We start from the raw sequence: 16,583 nt of genomic DNA on the forward strand, positions 1-16,583 counted from the left end.
TCGAACTTTTTGCATACACCTAATAATTGATCAATCATAGTCAGTTATTCCTTAACGAAGTTGCTTTTTTCGCGTAACATATTTTGTAACGCTTTTGCAACCGACAGACTTAGTTTTTTTTGCTGCTACTTGTATTATCATAATGTTCGAATATTTCGCAATGCCATTGTAATGAAGATAGTGTAAAAATTTATGACATTTATGACAGTTTAAATGATATACACTTTCCATTGCGTAATTTTAGAGATATGCCTGTTTTAAAGATAAGCATGGAGAAAACGTTCAGTATAAATATAAAATTACTAGTTACTTATAATGTGTTTTTACAATATGCAGTTGCATGCATACCAATTAATAGTTAGTTAAGCAACTGATATATATAGCGTTCGTTTCAAACAAACCGATAATACGATATTTACATTTCAAATAAGCCTTCTTTATTTGGCAGCGTCAACAGTTTTCTAGTTGAATATATTTACGCATGATATGCGATCTACGGAGTTCGCTGCATCGATGATCGAAATTAGTTTCGTAAAAATTCGAGATGATTAAACGTAGAGTTGTGGAAATTAAGTTTTGCTTAATTTTCTCTTCTCAAATTTCGAAGAAAAGTATCTTCGTTCGATTGTTATACAAATACAACGAACGATCCTATTTTTTAAATTGCTGAATGATATAAATTAAAATGTATCTAAACTTTCTCCCTTTCCATCTCTCTTGTTCTGTTTGCTTTCTTTATTTTTCTAAAATTATGCAAGTAAGTATTGGCATGAGGGCCATCGCTAGGAACCAGTTTGCGGCCCGGAGAAGCCGATAGAAATGCGGTTGCCGGTGAGGTGGCGCCCTCCCTTCAACGTCTTCGATCGCGACCTTCTCATCTTCGTCGGATCGCCGATACCTCTTTATCTAGCACTAACAGGTTCTTTTCCGGATCTCCGAAATACTGCCATGATGTTCATAAACTGGAATACTTAAGCTCTTACTTTCGTAACAGGAAGCAGCGGGTCCTTGAAAAATTGGTATCCAGAATATGTATAATATAAAAAATTATATATATTTTTAGATAAAAAATATGTTATTGCGCAAGCATATGTAATTAATGATATACGAAAGAATATGACATAATTACGAAAAACTCGGTTTTGGCCAATTGCCGCGTTTCTGTTATCTCTCTCACGAATATATACATATACATATATAGATAGATAAATAGATAGATAGATAGATAGAGAGAGAGAGAGAGAGAGAGAGAGAGAGAGAGAGAGAGAGAGAGAGAGAGAGAGAGGGGACAAATATAGATATAAGTTCCGCGTATCCGCAATGTCGAAATTTCTATTCGTCGAAGTTACACAGATTCCGAATCTCTCTTGAATGCACAAGTTTCGCAATTTGATGTTAAAACGCCAGAGAGAGAGAAAGAAAGAGAGAGAGAGAGAGAGAGAGAGAGAATAAATAACGGAACACAGGACAATTTTTCGGAAGCAACCTCTTTTGAATTCAGAAATCTCTTCGAGTTTACGTCGCGATGAATTTCTCGGATAAAATTGCGAGTTTGCCCTCCGACTCGTCTTTTGTTTGCATTCATCTTTGAGTCCGTTCAAAACACTGTTGACTTCGAAAACAACACCCGTTTTTCTCACAGGCGCCCGTAATGAAAGCGAATGCTCGAATTATAGATCGCTTCGGAAATTCTGCCTCCTTTTCTCTCTCCGCGTGCAAGACTTGTCGTCGGTATTTTTTACTTGTGATGACTTGTAACTTCGTGAAACATGGGACTACCTCGCGCTGATAAGAGCGATAACACTATTTTATCGCATCCTCATTTACTTACATACACTTTCTTGGTCATTTGAAGCACCGATAAGGATTCAACGTAACGTTTAACATATCGTTTCTTCGGCGAATTTCCCGCGTTGCACATTTTCCTCGTTGCATCACAGAATGCAGGTGATAACGCTTCTGTGTTACGCGATGAAAATAAAAACGGCGCGTAATATCTCGATAACGAGCACATTCGCGCGCGTCGCCGAAATTTTCGCACCTACGTAACTGGACGATGGATGTAATTTGCCGCAGTTCGTGAGGCCGTCCCTCTTGACGTGCGTTTCCATTGACCCGAACAATGGAGGAGCGCCTTCGCATTCTGCGCTCTCCTTTCCCTGTGCATGCCCGTCGCCAATTACCGCCTCTCTTGCTCTCAGTTCGGCGCAGTTTCACGTTCCATCCCTTCCTCACGTCGCATCTAGCGATGCACTCGGAGTCCACGGTTCCTCCATTATCCTAATAAATACGCATCCGACGCATCACAGTACTAATGAGGATGGACCTGTAGATCACATCCGGATAATTTGCTCATCGGGAACTGTTTATCAATTAACGTGTAACGCAAAACGCTGGAGATTCGCTGCTTCGTCCACGTACGCTGGCTTCGTGTTCCGTTAATTATGCAACACGGTGCCGTGTGACCACCTTAATCTTTTTTTCTTATCGTGGTCGAAACGACGCACGCACACACACACACGAGGTACGGCGTCTCGATTGTTGCATAAAACAATATTGCTAATGTAAATAACTTCGACGATTAAAAATGATGGATCTACTCGGTCATTACGGAAGTTCTCGTCATAAAAGTTCCTCGATGGACTCGTGCCAATTTTTGCACGCGGTGCTCAAGCAGCGCGGAAGATCGCTAATGGTGTAATAGAATCGTAAAGTTTGGCAAACCGTCGCAAAAGATATCATCTCACGCGAAGGCGTAATGAGCGTTATCAGTGTCGCTCCCGTCGCAGGCTCGAGGAAAAAAGAAACCTTGATTTATCGGGAAAGAGGAAAGCCCATCGATATCACGGCGGAACGTCGGGGCGGACTTCGCGCTTCTTCGCGCGACCAACCCTCTCTGCGCCCCTGAGTCGCCGAAGCCGCGAATGAGTTGGAAGCGAGTTTCGTGTCGCGCGTTTACGTGTCAGCGGGTCACGTGCATCCCCTTGACAGTGAAAGGGTTACACACCGCAAGGTGTGGAAATTGCCGGCGGCTATCGCCGCATCTGACATTCGGTAGTTACTCTGACCGGCTTTCGGTTGCAAGCCGGCGGTCGGTTTGTCATCGGATTACCCGACCCGACCTGACCCCGACCCTACTCAACGTTGATCTGGCGTCGTCCGTCCGTCCGTCGGCCAGCAGAAGGAGACGGCGCGTCGCGGCTGGCTTCGAGAGCGAGAAAAAGGGCGAGAGACGCGCAAGGGGGTTGCGCGACGCTACGGCCGGGTGGGGGTTCGGTATTTCTTCTTTCGGGGGTAGTCAGCGCCGCCACCACCACGCAGGGTGAGTCTCAGTCGCCACTCGGTCACCCCGTCGAACGGGTGAGTTCGAGGAGTCGATCTGTTCGCGTATTAACGCGCTCTCGCATGTAGTCGCACGCGAACCCAAGTTTCTCCTTTCGACCTTACAGAGAGAGAGAGAGAGAGAGAGAGAGAAAGAAAGAGTGGGGGAGGGAGAAAGCAAGAGAGAGAGAGAGAGAGGGGTTCGTCTTCAAGCCTTCGTGACACAGTGTCTACCTTGCTCCAGCGCTGGGATACGTTACCAGGTGCGATCTGTGCAATCCGTGTGCGGGAAACCGTGTGCCGCAACCGGTCAGCGCGTGTGCGCTCCACGACGATCGATCCTCGGGATACGATACGATCCAGAGAGGCGATGGACGGAACCATCCCCCTACGAGACGACAGATAAGGAGCCCGAGGACAAGGGGACGACGTACGCATTGCCGGTACGCGATCGGCGAGATCAGCGATCGCACCTCTCTTATTAACCGCTCCGATCGCGGCCGACGTGCGCCGGCTGCGAGGCTCGCCGAAGAGCCGTACAGTGGCCGCGCCGCGTGGTATGACCTGGAACGATCGTTCTCGGTCCTTGCGTACCTGCGTGACGCCTGAGAATTTCTTTCACGCGTGTTTCCCGATTCCCTCCCCCGGGCGGACGAGGGCGGACGATCGTCCGAATCCGCGGTCCTTCGAAGATTTAACCCCGGGCTGGACGATTGATGGCACGATCTTTTGTGGACGCCCCGTTCTTGTCGGAGATATGCATATATCGGACGACTGGAGAGGCGAGAAGGACGCGAGGATAGATGAATCTTTAATGACGATCCCGTGCGACGGGGATGATTTAGTGAGCATAGAAGGGACGAGCTCTCGGCGTTTCCTTCGCGAGTGTGGGACATGTGTCGAACCGTGGTCGAGCGAGAAAGAAGTTGCAGAAATCGCGGAATTAATTAATCTCTTTGTTCTTTCGCATTGTGTCCTTCTTTCTCGTCCAGAGTACGGACGGTCTCTCTCTCTCTCTCTCTCTCTCTTCGGTCAAATTGACGTTCGTTGGCAGGTAGAAGCGCGTATCATGGCGCCCGAGAATTGGGTTTCGATCGGAGCTTTGACAGATTATTAATAACGCCGATATTTTCTCGATGCTTGCTCGAATACGAGGATTTCTACGGGAATGGCTCGTGTAAATGTTGCGCGTGTGTCAAATTCATCTGAAGGGTATAACGCAGAGATGAGCCGCGAGCGATCATCACGATGGCGATGATTATTGATGCCATGTGCGTGCGTTACGCGATGAGCCGCGGCATCGTCGTCGCTTTGTATCGCAAATTTGTCCGGGAAGTGAGCGAAACGATCAGCACGAAATGTCAAACCTCCAACAAGCTGACGGAGACGAAAAGAGTATCTTGGTCCGTCGATTAAGTTGAATCTCCCTTCGATCGCGCGTTCCTCTTCATCGCGCGATTTCCCCCTTTTGAATTCGCAACGGTGGCTGTCGTCTTGACGCGATCGCGACGGGATGTATTTCATCGACTGTCGCGCTTTCTCGGTCCTCGAGTGTGTGTGTGTGTGTGTGTGTGTTCGTGATACGTTTAAACGGTTGAACGCGCTGAATCGTGGCAGCTTCCATTCTAGTCGACGGCTTTTATAGGAACGATAAAAGCGAGGAGAGAGGAAGAGAAAGAGAGTTGAGTTTTGTCAGCCGTACGCATCGACGATTGGATCATTTCGGTTTTATCTCCTGTAACTGACGGCATCACGTGGATGCGACAAGAGGCTCCGGGACTGTGACGCGTCTCGCGAGCTTGCGCGCTTTTCAAGCCGCGTCTGTCGAGACGCGCAGCAATAAGTTAATCTTGTCTAACGTTTCGCTCGAGGGGAAAGGGAGCGAATGTAAGGCGAAAGTATCGATGCCTGGACGCGTACTCAACTCTGGATATGTTCTTGTTGCTTTCGTCTTTAAATACGAATGTTCAAGCTTCCAACATAGAATATATTTGCACGTATATCGAATGTGTGCAAATATTTTATGTTTAAAGATTAAACGTTCGTATTTAAAACAACGAGAATGTTCCACAGCGTAGAAAACGTTCTGGGATCTGACTGGAATCTCTATTACGATTTCCTCAAAAATGACGGACTAGGTTAGGAAATCTGGTTAGGAAATCTATGAAGATTCGGATTACAGGTGTGATGTTTCAAAAGTGCGATTCTAAGCGGAAAATCCAGACGGACTCCGTTTTTCCATAACTGTGCGCATCCAGGCGTTGGTGCTCTTACCTCAGACGCGCCTTGAACGACAGACTTTTCTGGCTCGGCTCACCGTCGAAGGGTATTTTTAACGATCGTCGAATTAATTCACCTAGTATCGCCCAGTTATCGCGGTCTCTCTCGTTTTTGCGTGCGTTAATTGATTTTCGCCGACGGTGACATTTTCGAAAATTTGCACGAACGCAGGGAAAATTGCCGCGTGAATCACCGTTTCCGCGATCCGACTGGGAATTAACGGCCGGCGCGTTTGTGATGTTAATTAGGTCTCGGTGTAATAATAATTAATTCATATCATACGGCGCGTGATGTGCGCTCGTGGCGGAAATTACGGCGACATTGTTGCTGGTAACGCATCGAAGTTACGAGACGGCTCGATGAGACGTTTCTTACGTTTCCCAGTTTCGCCGCTCGACGGCACAAGAACGGATCGGATCTGGTGTCGCGTCCCTCGATAGGTGATCCCTCTCGTCCTCAGGGTCAGAATCGACGGAAGTCGAAGGTTCCGCGGCAAGTTTCGCCGATTGAAGCTACCCCGGGAGTGTTGGATAACTCCTCCGGCTGGTTTAACATTCCTATAATTGATTAGCGGTGGCGTGTAATTCGGTTCACCGACGGCAGCTAGTAGCCCACGGTGTCGTTAACACGCGGCGATCTATCACTTCGCCACGTTCATTCAACGTACGAGGCTATCGTGCGAGCTAATGCGCGAGCTTTAACTTGAAAGAGGCAAAGTACCGTTTGTCTTGTTCGATAAGGGCGAGAATCGCGGCACACGCGAACTGCGATTAGAACGAGAGAGGGCGACGCACGGTCGCGCGGTCGCGAGGAAACGATACGCAGCTCGTGCGAATTCCTCGCGTATCGATGATTCGGAAAGAATCGGAGCCTCGTCGGCTGCCGGAGAACCCGATAGTTCCTTGCTTCTTCGCGCGGCATTATTCCGACGACGATGCTCGGCGAAGTGCTTCCGCACGATGGTTCCCCTTATTTTCCTTCCTGTATGCCGATCATGATAAGTCGGCGAAAGGAATACGATGAATCGCTCGACCGCGTTCGAACGGGAATGCGGGCGGAAAGAGAGAAATAGATAGCATCCGGTACGGCGGCTTAAATAAGAAATTAAGGGAACTCGTGACCCTCGATCGACCTCGAGGTAGACGTGGAATCAGTGGCCCGAGAACCTTCGTCGTTTCTGGTTCCTTAGCGACGGTACAAGACGCGGCGGCTTCCCGATTCGTTTCGATGTCAGTCTGTTAGGTAAACGGCGATCGTAATAGCTTTCTGCGGGATCGTAACGATTCGTAACAGGTTGCGCGCGCGAATCATGACCAGGCGAAGGATCGCGTACGTCCGCGGAGATGACGAAGCTTTCGGAGGTTTTGAGAATATTGAATGCGACGTGAAGGAGAAATGTAGAGCGAAAGAGAGAGAGAGAGAGAGAAGTTCCTCAGCGATTTGTGAAATTTCAAGTAATATCACCGCACACAGTGTGGACTCGCATCTGCATTTATATGAGATTTGCCAACGATCCGCGATAAACGGTTAACATCCGACGATCGCGTAATTGCGTCGGCTGTAAATTTTTTATCCGCCCGAGATCTTCCGCGAGAACGGAACTGATTCTGTCCGGCTGATTACAAAATAAAAGGAAAAAGGAGAGAAAAGGGAAAAAAAAAAGAGAGAGAGAGAGAGTCCGGTCGCTCCGCCGGAAGTTTCATCCGGTTTCGGCCGATCGATCAAAAACGTGGAAAATCCGCGCAATCTTCTCCACTCGACGTTCACGTTTATTCCTCTTTGTCGCGCTGGCCCTTTTTGTTTTTTATGCAAAGAAATACCTCCAATTTTATCTTGCGTCCATTCGCTGACGCATGCCGATTTGGTTTCATAAATTCGTTAACGTGTACAGAGCATTCACGATTCGGATTTCAGTTTCCCTCTTCTCTACACTCTGTCGGTGTAACTCGGTGACTTTTTGTCCCCGGCCTTTTTGTCCTTTTCACTCGTATTTCGTAAATTGAGCCATCGTTTATCCTTTGGTCGTTTTGTCTAAATACGTTAGTTTCATAACAAATAAAAATAAACGTGATGTAATTACACAGTAATTCTTATGTTCTTACTCGCACACAGTAAAAAAATATTTCGTACTTGTGTTATAATTGACCCTTGTTAAAATTTTTGTGTAAAATTTTTAACATACCAGTATATTAATTTAACATGTTGTATTTATGTTACCGATTAATTTCCTGTTAATTCTTGACACAATATTTGTGTTATTTTTCAACACGTTCACCTTGTGTTAAATTAATATAAAAATTTGCGTAGGCCATTTAAGGTATGAGAAATGTGTTGAATTTAACACAAATATTGTTCACTGTGCACTTCTCTTACCCGTATTTATTTATATTCATATTTTGTGCTATTCGTTTCTCGCAAATTAAATCGCACGTCTCACAATAAGCTTACAGCGTCGTTTCCCACTCGACGCAGGAATCTCGAAAATCTTTTCGTGAGAAGTATCGTCTTCCTCCGAGTTATCGAGTAACGTTTCACGGATTCGTCCTAGCGTATTGATTGGGTGCCAAAAACTTCCTGCTACGAGGAAGCTTTTCTCCAGCACTCCTTTCCACCGAATATTCTCTTCAAAAGCATAATAATTGTAAAATCTCTTCTCACATCTATTCGAGAGACGCACAGATATACCGCATGATAATCTGCGAAATCGGTGCGATGCGCAATATTTCTTCGGCTTCAATTGAAGAATAAATCCAGCGAACATTATTTCATTATTTCATCCGCGTTGCGCCGATCGTGAATCGGCCGTTTGTCTTTGCGAACGACGAAACGTTACTGCGGTGGGCGAAATTTGCAGGAGGCCGTTGAAACTGCGTTCATGAGGGACAGTAAACTCCAGGGCAACATGTGTATGTTTTTTTTAGGCAATCGCGAATTTTTAACGTAGGCGCGTTGCCGCTGCATAGCAGCATGCAGTGGTGAGTGCGCTCGTGTTTTATTCGCTTTTCAAGCGTAGGATCGCGCCGGGCCGAGTGCACTGCCCGGGGGGGGGNGGGGGGGGGGGGAGAAGCACTGGAAAAATTTATTTAGCGATCGGTTTATGTGCGATACGTATTGTGCGTATCTTTCGTGCCGTATTCCGTAACGTTCTTTTCCTCTTCCGCTGTGAATAATTCAGCCTGGCGAGCTCTATTTGTCCCGTGACAACTGTGTAATCCGACGCGAACGGCTCGTGTACGTCAACCTTCGCGACGACAAGCAAGCTGTTGTTAAGTCAATGTTGATACAACATTATGTATAACGAACGCTATTATGCTTTGACGTTTTCATTAAGAGTCTGCGGCATAATTCGCTTAACCTTGCCGAAGTACGGATTTTGAACTCGTGGCCAAATTGTCAATTAATATTACACGAGGCGCTTCTTACGAGAAACAACGGGAAAAATACTTCCGAGCTGCCTCGGAGTTGGTTAATTCGCAGCACACGACGGCACGAAATTAGCACAATCAGTGCGCAAGTGGAAATCTAGTAACACACACACACATTACCGTGATATGCTTTTTTTACCCTCCACACACACATATACACACAAATAGATGCAACAGTTCGTAAATTTGCGCGGATTAAGCGGAGTGTATCGCTTTAATCGAACTTTACTTCATCTCCTTAGTTTTTGCCAGTAAACGACACTTTACGACATCTTCGTATTGTTCTGTTTTACGTTTTCTTCTCGTAACAATGCGCTCTCTCTTTCTCTCCTTTTCTCCCGTAACAGTCGACTGGAGAATTCGTTGCGCACTTAAATCCCAAGCCAAGCTCGCGCTGCTCCATACAAGACATGGGATAAGAAGCGTATATACGTGGGAGGTCAAGACGACGTCGCCGGCAGTAGTCTCGACACCGCGGATCCTTCCGAAGGACGTCGGAATTGTAATTCGGCTTTTTCGTATTTTCTCGCGAACCACGACGACGTTATTTCGTTTGGCGTAACGTCACCGACGATGCTATTTACGAGCACGACACTCCCACGAATGACGTCGGAGAGATAGCGTACGCAAAGACGTTAATCGCGACGTCTCCGCGTAAAACGATGTCGTTTCAGGTGTGTCTGTATGACTTTGCTTCAACAAGACGCTACCGCGTGACATCGTCCGACCCGATTCATGAGAATCATTCCGAATTTCCCGTATGAAATTTGATCAGGAACTTCCGAATGCCCGATTGATCGCCTTATACGTTGTGTCGTGAAATTAGGAGAAAAAAAAGCTTTCGGGCAAATCGTACCGCCTCGTGTTGGGGTATTTCGGGCAACAAAATATCGAGAAACTGTCTGGGCCGAAGTTTGAAGGACTTAGTCGGTAAAACACCTTGTAGAAGCTACATCAAACGCGCGGTGGCGCGAAAAAGGTGGAAGGCTGGGCCCGGAGAGACTTCTCTTTCACACTTAGCAAAGGAGAAAATCATCTACCATTCTTGTAATCTTTCGGCGATAGTCTCGGGAGATGATTTAGACGATCGACCCGAGTCCTTTGTCGGAAGTTTCTGCTTAAGCACGGCCTTGGCGGGCTCACTTCCGAAGTATTGCTTGAAGAAAATTGCGGACAACTCCCCGGACATCCGCGTAGTCACGCGATCGTTCGAGATCCGAGACCGGGGAAGATTCGAACTTTCACGCTCCCTTGGGAATTTCTAACGAGATATCGATAGCCCCTTCCGTGTTGCACCGCGTGAAATCGTGTAAGAAAGGTCACGTCGGAAATGTAGACGCGCGTGAGCGAAAAACCGCGAATTACGCAGGACCCCGGATCGATAATCAGCCGGGCGCATTCTTTGAGAACTCGGCATGATCTCGGTGGATTCCTTGTTGCTTGCGACAGTCCGGGGATCGCAGAATGTCAACAGGCGACTCGCCGAGCATTATTCGAGGACATGACAAATTCCTCCTCCCGCCGGTGCAAGGTGAACGCGAAGGGAGGGCGTACTTTCGTGGGGGTGCTGTCGGAAGGTCGATCGATATATGCTCGCTTTGAAACGAGAAGCCGAAACGAAGCCGGCTTCTCGTAAGGCTAATGGCGAAGCGAACTTCACCCTGCGCGCGCGGCAAACTCGTGTCTCTCGCGCGAAGGTCGCGAAGGAAGTGCGCCGAAGGGCGAGTAAGGGGCGGAATGTAAGGAGGGAGAAGACGCTCGCGTTCCCTTCGCCCATAAGAGTCGCGCTCTCACCGCGAACGATCATCGGTTTCGATTGGCTTTTGCACACCGGCGTGTCTGTTACAGCTGTGCGCCTCTCTCATGTAACTCGGCGGGGTTATCGATCGCCGCGTTACGCACGGACGATCCCTCGTTACAGAACGAAGGAGACAACTTTCGGTGTTTGCGCGTCTATTAGTGGCGCAATTATTAGCTCCACGTGGGAGCGATTCTCGTCTTTGCCGCACTGCTTGCCTTATATATAGGTCGGTTATACAGATCGACCGCAGGGAAGAGATTCTTCCGGCCGTGTCTTCTTATTAACGTTCGGCGGAAATATTTCCGCGCTTTCTTCCTACCGACGTGTGTCCTCGCTCGGCACGGTATCCTCTCTTCTTCAAGACGGTTTTATCCTCGTAGAAATCTCACGCATTTTCGGACCAGTTACCGGACAGTTTACCAACTTCCGCCTACTGAGGAATCAAATTACCCGAGATCAAGATGCAACGCTTTTCCTGCAGTTACCGCGCGCAAATGATGCGCCAAATCCGAACTTGTCCATGTACGAAAACGGAGCGATAAATGCGCAAAGAATTATTGAATTAATCAACAAACAAGCCTGCTGCCTCGCGAAATGGGCTTTGAATAAAATCCTATCAAGTTTTCTTCCCCATTTTCTACGCAGCATTGTCGCAATCAATGAGAATACGTTAACATTAGAGAGTAATTGGGATGGGTATCTAGGGAAACCGCATACATTTCTACCAGAGTACTCGTGTAATGGAAAGAGAACGGCAATACGAGGGATCGAACGCGCACCTACGATGTCGCAGGCAGTCATGGATAGCCGTTTCGCATATATGGATAATATCGTTACAAGGCATCAATGCAAATCGCAACGATATATATTTCGCGTGTGGGCAATTCCGCCGGTAGATTTGTGCAAATTTATTCCAAGGGCGGACGCGATTTCCCTCTACGAGGTAAAAGCGTATCGTGTGTTGGCGAATGAATGAAAATTCGACGGTGGTGACAGGGCGACGTGACCACGTGTGTTTCTTCGTGGTTCTCTCGCTCTTCTCGGTGGAACCGCGCGGAAGGAAGGAGCCCGAAAAGCGCCGCCGTTAACACGGTACTGTACAGGTGCGCCCTTGAATTTAACAACTCTCGGAAGGTCTACACGTCTAGGAGGGGAAGGCGTATCCTGCGAGCTCTCTCGGGCTTGCTCGCTGAATTTTCTCGCGTTGTACTTCGCCGTGAGGCTCGCTTGCTCGGAACCGCCCATCCACGATCGCGGCTCGTCTCAACGGGGTCATTCGGCGGTTACGTAGACGATAGCGTGGACCGCCGACTGAGAAAAGTACGATCGATCGATCTCTGGAGATGATGAAAAAGGGTATAGTAAAGTCTAGCGCCGTGCCAAAAACGGTCCAATGACGGTGCGCGGATACACGAATACCGTACGGTATAATTCACGTTTTCTTCTTGGCGAGACTTTCTATAACGCGCCGTCGCTCTGCGACACCGACTTGGCTGTTCTTCGTTAATACCGTTAGCATTAATTACCGCTGAAATGTTGAGCTTGAGGACTGAGAAAAATTGCGGCCGCGTTGAACGGGGTGTAGCCGTCGATCGGAGAGTCCTCGCGCCACATGTGGCGCTTCTAGGATTCGAAATTTCTCTCGCTCGATTGTGCAGCGTGCAGCGTCGCAAGTAACAACGCGTATTTATCCCGACAAGAATATATGAGAAAGAAACCGAGAGGGGCGGGAAAACGTGAAGAAACGACGTAACATTTCCTGCCTTTCTCTTTTACGCGCTGCTATTGCTTCGCGTGATATCTCTTTGTTCGCCTCGCGATTTGTCTCTTTTTAAACTACCTGGTAAATAAAAAGTGAAGAATCAAGTCGGAGATTCATGAAGCGAGCTTTGAGATGTCCGCAACGTCGGGTATCTGCGTTTATTGAAATTTTCCACATAACTGTGTTATATTTTATTCTATTGCGTTCTATTTTATCACAACTTCGTCGCGCAGAGAAAAGGAGTCCTCGATAATCGCCATTCCCGTTTGTTAATAATTATTGACTCACGGCGTTCGAGAAGTTCGAGATCCGATGCCCAGCTCACGGAGATATTACCCATGAAAATCATGACCCATTTCGAGACTTCGGAGGAAACGCGCAAATACGAGAGAGAAAGAGAGAGAATGAAATTTTCCGCAACGATTCGTACGGTATAAAATCGTCGCGGAATAAAATCTGCGCTCGCTGTGGTAACGAGACGAAGACGACGACGACGACGACGACGCGATGCAGGGGCGTTTTCGCTTGGACGATCTCGGCGGTTGCGTGTTACGCGGTACACATCTCGATCGGCCGTTGTTCCTTCACGCCGACTCAGGTTTTTAGCGCGAAACTAAGCATCGATCGTGCGAACTACTTTTCTACTTTAGGCCGACCTTCGGGCGATATTAGAATTCTTGTAAATCCGGGCGAACTCGGCCTCTCTTTTCTAATATTGGTAACATTTGCCTGCACGCGAGGCATGAGTACACCTATCCTGCAAACTGGGACAAATTGGAAATGTCACATTACGCCGAGGACGTCGGCGAGGGTGTAACATTGAGACAACGGTGTCGAGGCTGCGAAAATCTGGCGTTTCTCGATTTTCGTCGCTCGATTTTTCGCCGACTCGACGAGCCGAAACGTATCGAGTACGTTCTTAATTTACGGACGCTAATTATCGCTCGCGTACTATCGCGGATTCTAACTTACGAGTTGGCGCAATATCTTACGTTTATCGTGTATTGTCAATATTATGTGCATTATCAGTATCCCCAAAGTTGACCTCGTATTGATGAGGCTGCGTACTTTTTGATTATTTCGACGTGGCGAGCAAGTTACCGCTGTATCGATGCGTCGTTAGAAGTTTCGTTAAGTTAGAATCTCCCTCCCGATATCGAGCCTTTTTCCACTCACGTTCATCAGCAATCCGCGAGTTTGCTTCATTACCGCCTACTTATGGAGGTCTGTCGCACCTTAATAAGGTTAAAGCAGTCTCGGGCCGTTCGAGACTTTTCTTTACTCTGAGCACCGATAATGCCACTCGAACTCCCCCTTCGACGTACATCTCGGCGTCCATCTAATCCGTCTAGCCATCCAGCACTTGGAGGCCCTTTACTTACTTACCCTCGGCGCTCCAGGTGGCTCCTTTTGTGGAAAAATACACGAGCGCCACTTGTATCCCGCAGGTACCAACCCCGACTCGTTCTCGTGGAAGTCGCCGGTTACGCCGGTTACGCGAGCATTTGTCGCGGGAATTTCGACCCTTCTCAATTGAAGCTCACGATGACATATCGAGGAACGATTTGCCTCAGCTGGATCAATTATTCACCGGGACTGTTAACTTCGACTTACGTTTGCGCGTATCGCAATGTTTTGTGATGTTGCTATAAATGAATCGACGCGCATAATCTCCTTTATAAATCCCACGCGATAGATAAGGAGGGGTAAGTTTTACGAGTACATTTACGAGATTGTTTATTGACGCGTCGCGGTGTAAGTTTGCGACTAGCGATTTACGCATCGCTTTGTTCTATTTCGGACAAGGTTGTCTATAGTTACGTTTGATCGAGATAGTAAGCGGAGTTACAGCAACACCGCCTGCAAATGAAATGGTTCGTGCGCTCGTATTCTCTCAGTTTTATCTTAGCATGATGATTTAGGTGTCACCTAGATTGAAAGGCGCCGCTTTAAGAGCGCACCGCTTTTAGATAATCCCGTAAAATTCGCTTTACGGCGCTGTAAACTTCCCTGAATAAAATTGATCCGCGCATTAGATAATTACCGGCTGACTTGTATCGGCCGACCTGTATCGATACACACGCGATATATTACTGGCAAATCGCGAAAATAGAAACACAATACGTAATAATAACTAAGCGGATCGATCGTTGTCCTATTTTTCGCAGGTCCAATTCGGCATATTATTCGCGATTCGACACCTTTTTGTCCCTGCGACCTCGTGTTCCGCAAATCATTACTCCTGACTCGTTTCGAGTTTGTTTGCGGTATCCCCGTCGCCGTGCGTTCGAGAAAAACAGGAAAGAACAACACGGGTCCTCGCTTCCCTCCAATTTTCGTTACTCGACACGAAAGAGTGAACCATCCCTCCGAGGTCTCGCAAGCATCTCCGGGACTTCGTCGTTTTCCCCACTTTGGGAAGACATGGCGCAACGGGCAGAACGGGTGCTCGTAAGTTAATGAACGTCACGATACATCGTCACTCTGGTCTTATCGTGAATATCAAGCGGCGAGCTCGAACTTCTCAGTTTGTATTTAGCGAAGTTCCGCTCTTTGCAAACTTCGAGTGCGCTTCGAGCGGCTTTTGGCTCGCACTAAAACATAGATACACGCGCACGTGTGTGCGTATGTGTGTGTCCCTCTTTTGTAATTATACGAGCGGTGTAATAATAGACGGACGCGGTATAATTATTATGAAAAATTTACGATCGTGTAACTTATACTCGTGGGACTCGCAGCGCTGAATATTTCAATCTGCATGCAGATTTACTCGATTCGTTACATTATTCCGCTAAATTCGTTGACGCGCCAATCCCGTTTCTTTTTGTACAGAACGACGGGCTACGGCTCTCGAATATATTCGATGGCTCATGATGTGTGCGGACACATAATGCCAGATCATATTTGACGTATGCGTTTCGCAATGACGTGTCTATGGCAAAATGATCGGCCGGTGTTTCGCGGGGCGAGAAAAACAGCGGGGTGTTTTGCACGCATTTGTGACGGCGAGCGAAAACCGGGGTGACATCCGCGCGGGAATCGCACGCAAAAACGGAGGCCACCGGAAACGCGCGGATTTGACATTGTCATTGCCGCTTGTATCTTGCTGATGCTTCGAGGAGGCAAGTGGACTGGAAAGGAGAGCGATTCCCTTTTTATGAGGATTCGCCGACAGCGTAATTCGAATGCAGGGGGAGACGCAAGAACGGATAAAGCGCGCACTCACGGCCGTTTTCCGAGCGGCTTTCCGCACGACTGGTTATTTCCACGCCGAAGAGACGAGCTTGTTTTCCAAATAACGAGGCTTCCGTTAATCAACGTGCACTTGTGAAACACACAAGTGTGGTTCTATGCGTCACGCTCGAATTATTCAGTTGAATTCTTTTATATTTGATTTTGCATTTCGATAATATCCGTGTTCCTTCCGCAGAAACGCCTACGTTTGCACGAAAATACGGGAATAAATTGATGAAACGTAGTTGTCGCGTGCATTTGACACTGTGGTAAAACTTGTTAGAAAATTGATTTTCCCGGCTATAATTCTTCTCACTATGATGATTATAGTTATAAATACCAAACATTTTTCTCTCAGTGTGTGTGTGTGTGAAAAAATCTAGTAAGATTACGAGTAGGAATGTACCTATTTATAATTGACCCTTTTATAATTGATAAAGGGAGGACACAATGCGTAAAATTGAAAATCTGCAATTTCCGGGGCGGTCGGGAATTCACGGGGCCGAACGACAGGTCGATTCGCGCGCAGTTTTACGCGCGCGAGTCGTCATTCGGTAGACACCGCGAACGGTCCGCCAGCGGGCACTCGAGAGCAGAAGCGGCTCCGTAAAACGTCGCGACTAGAAATTACCGAAGCCAATTCAGGTAGCACACGTAGAGGTGTAAGGTACCGCCCGGCTGTTCCGATCGATTCGAAATTAAACATGGAGGAGCCGGTGCATACGATGCAGGAGAGGAAGTAATCGAGGCAACCTTGTCG

The sequence above is a fragment of the Dinoponera quadriceps genome, unplaced genomic scaffold (genome assembly GCF_001313825.1).
Source record: "Dinoponera quadriceps isolate SergipeBrazil2010 unplaced genomic scaffold, ASM131382v1 scaffold1425, whole genome shotgun sequence".
Lineage (NCBI taxonomy): Eukaryota > Metazoa > Arthropoda > Insecta > Hymenoptera > Formicidae > Dinoponera > Dinoponera quadriceps.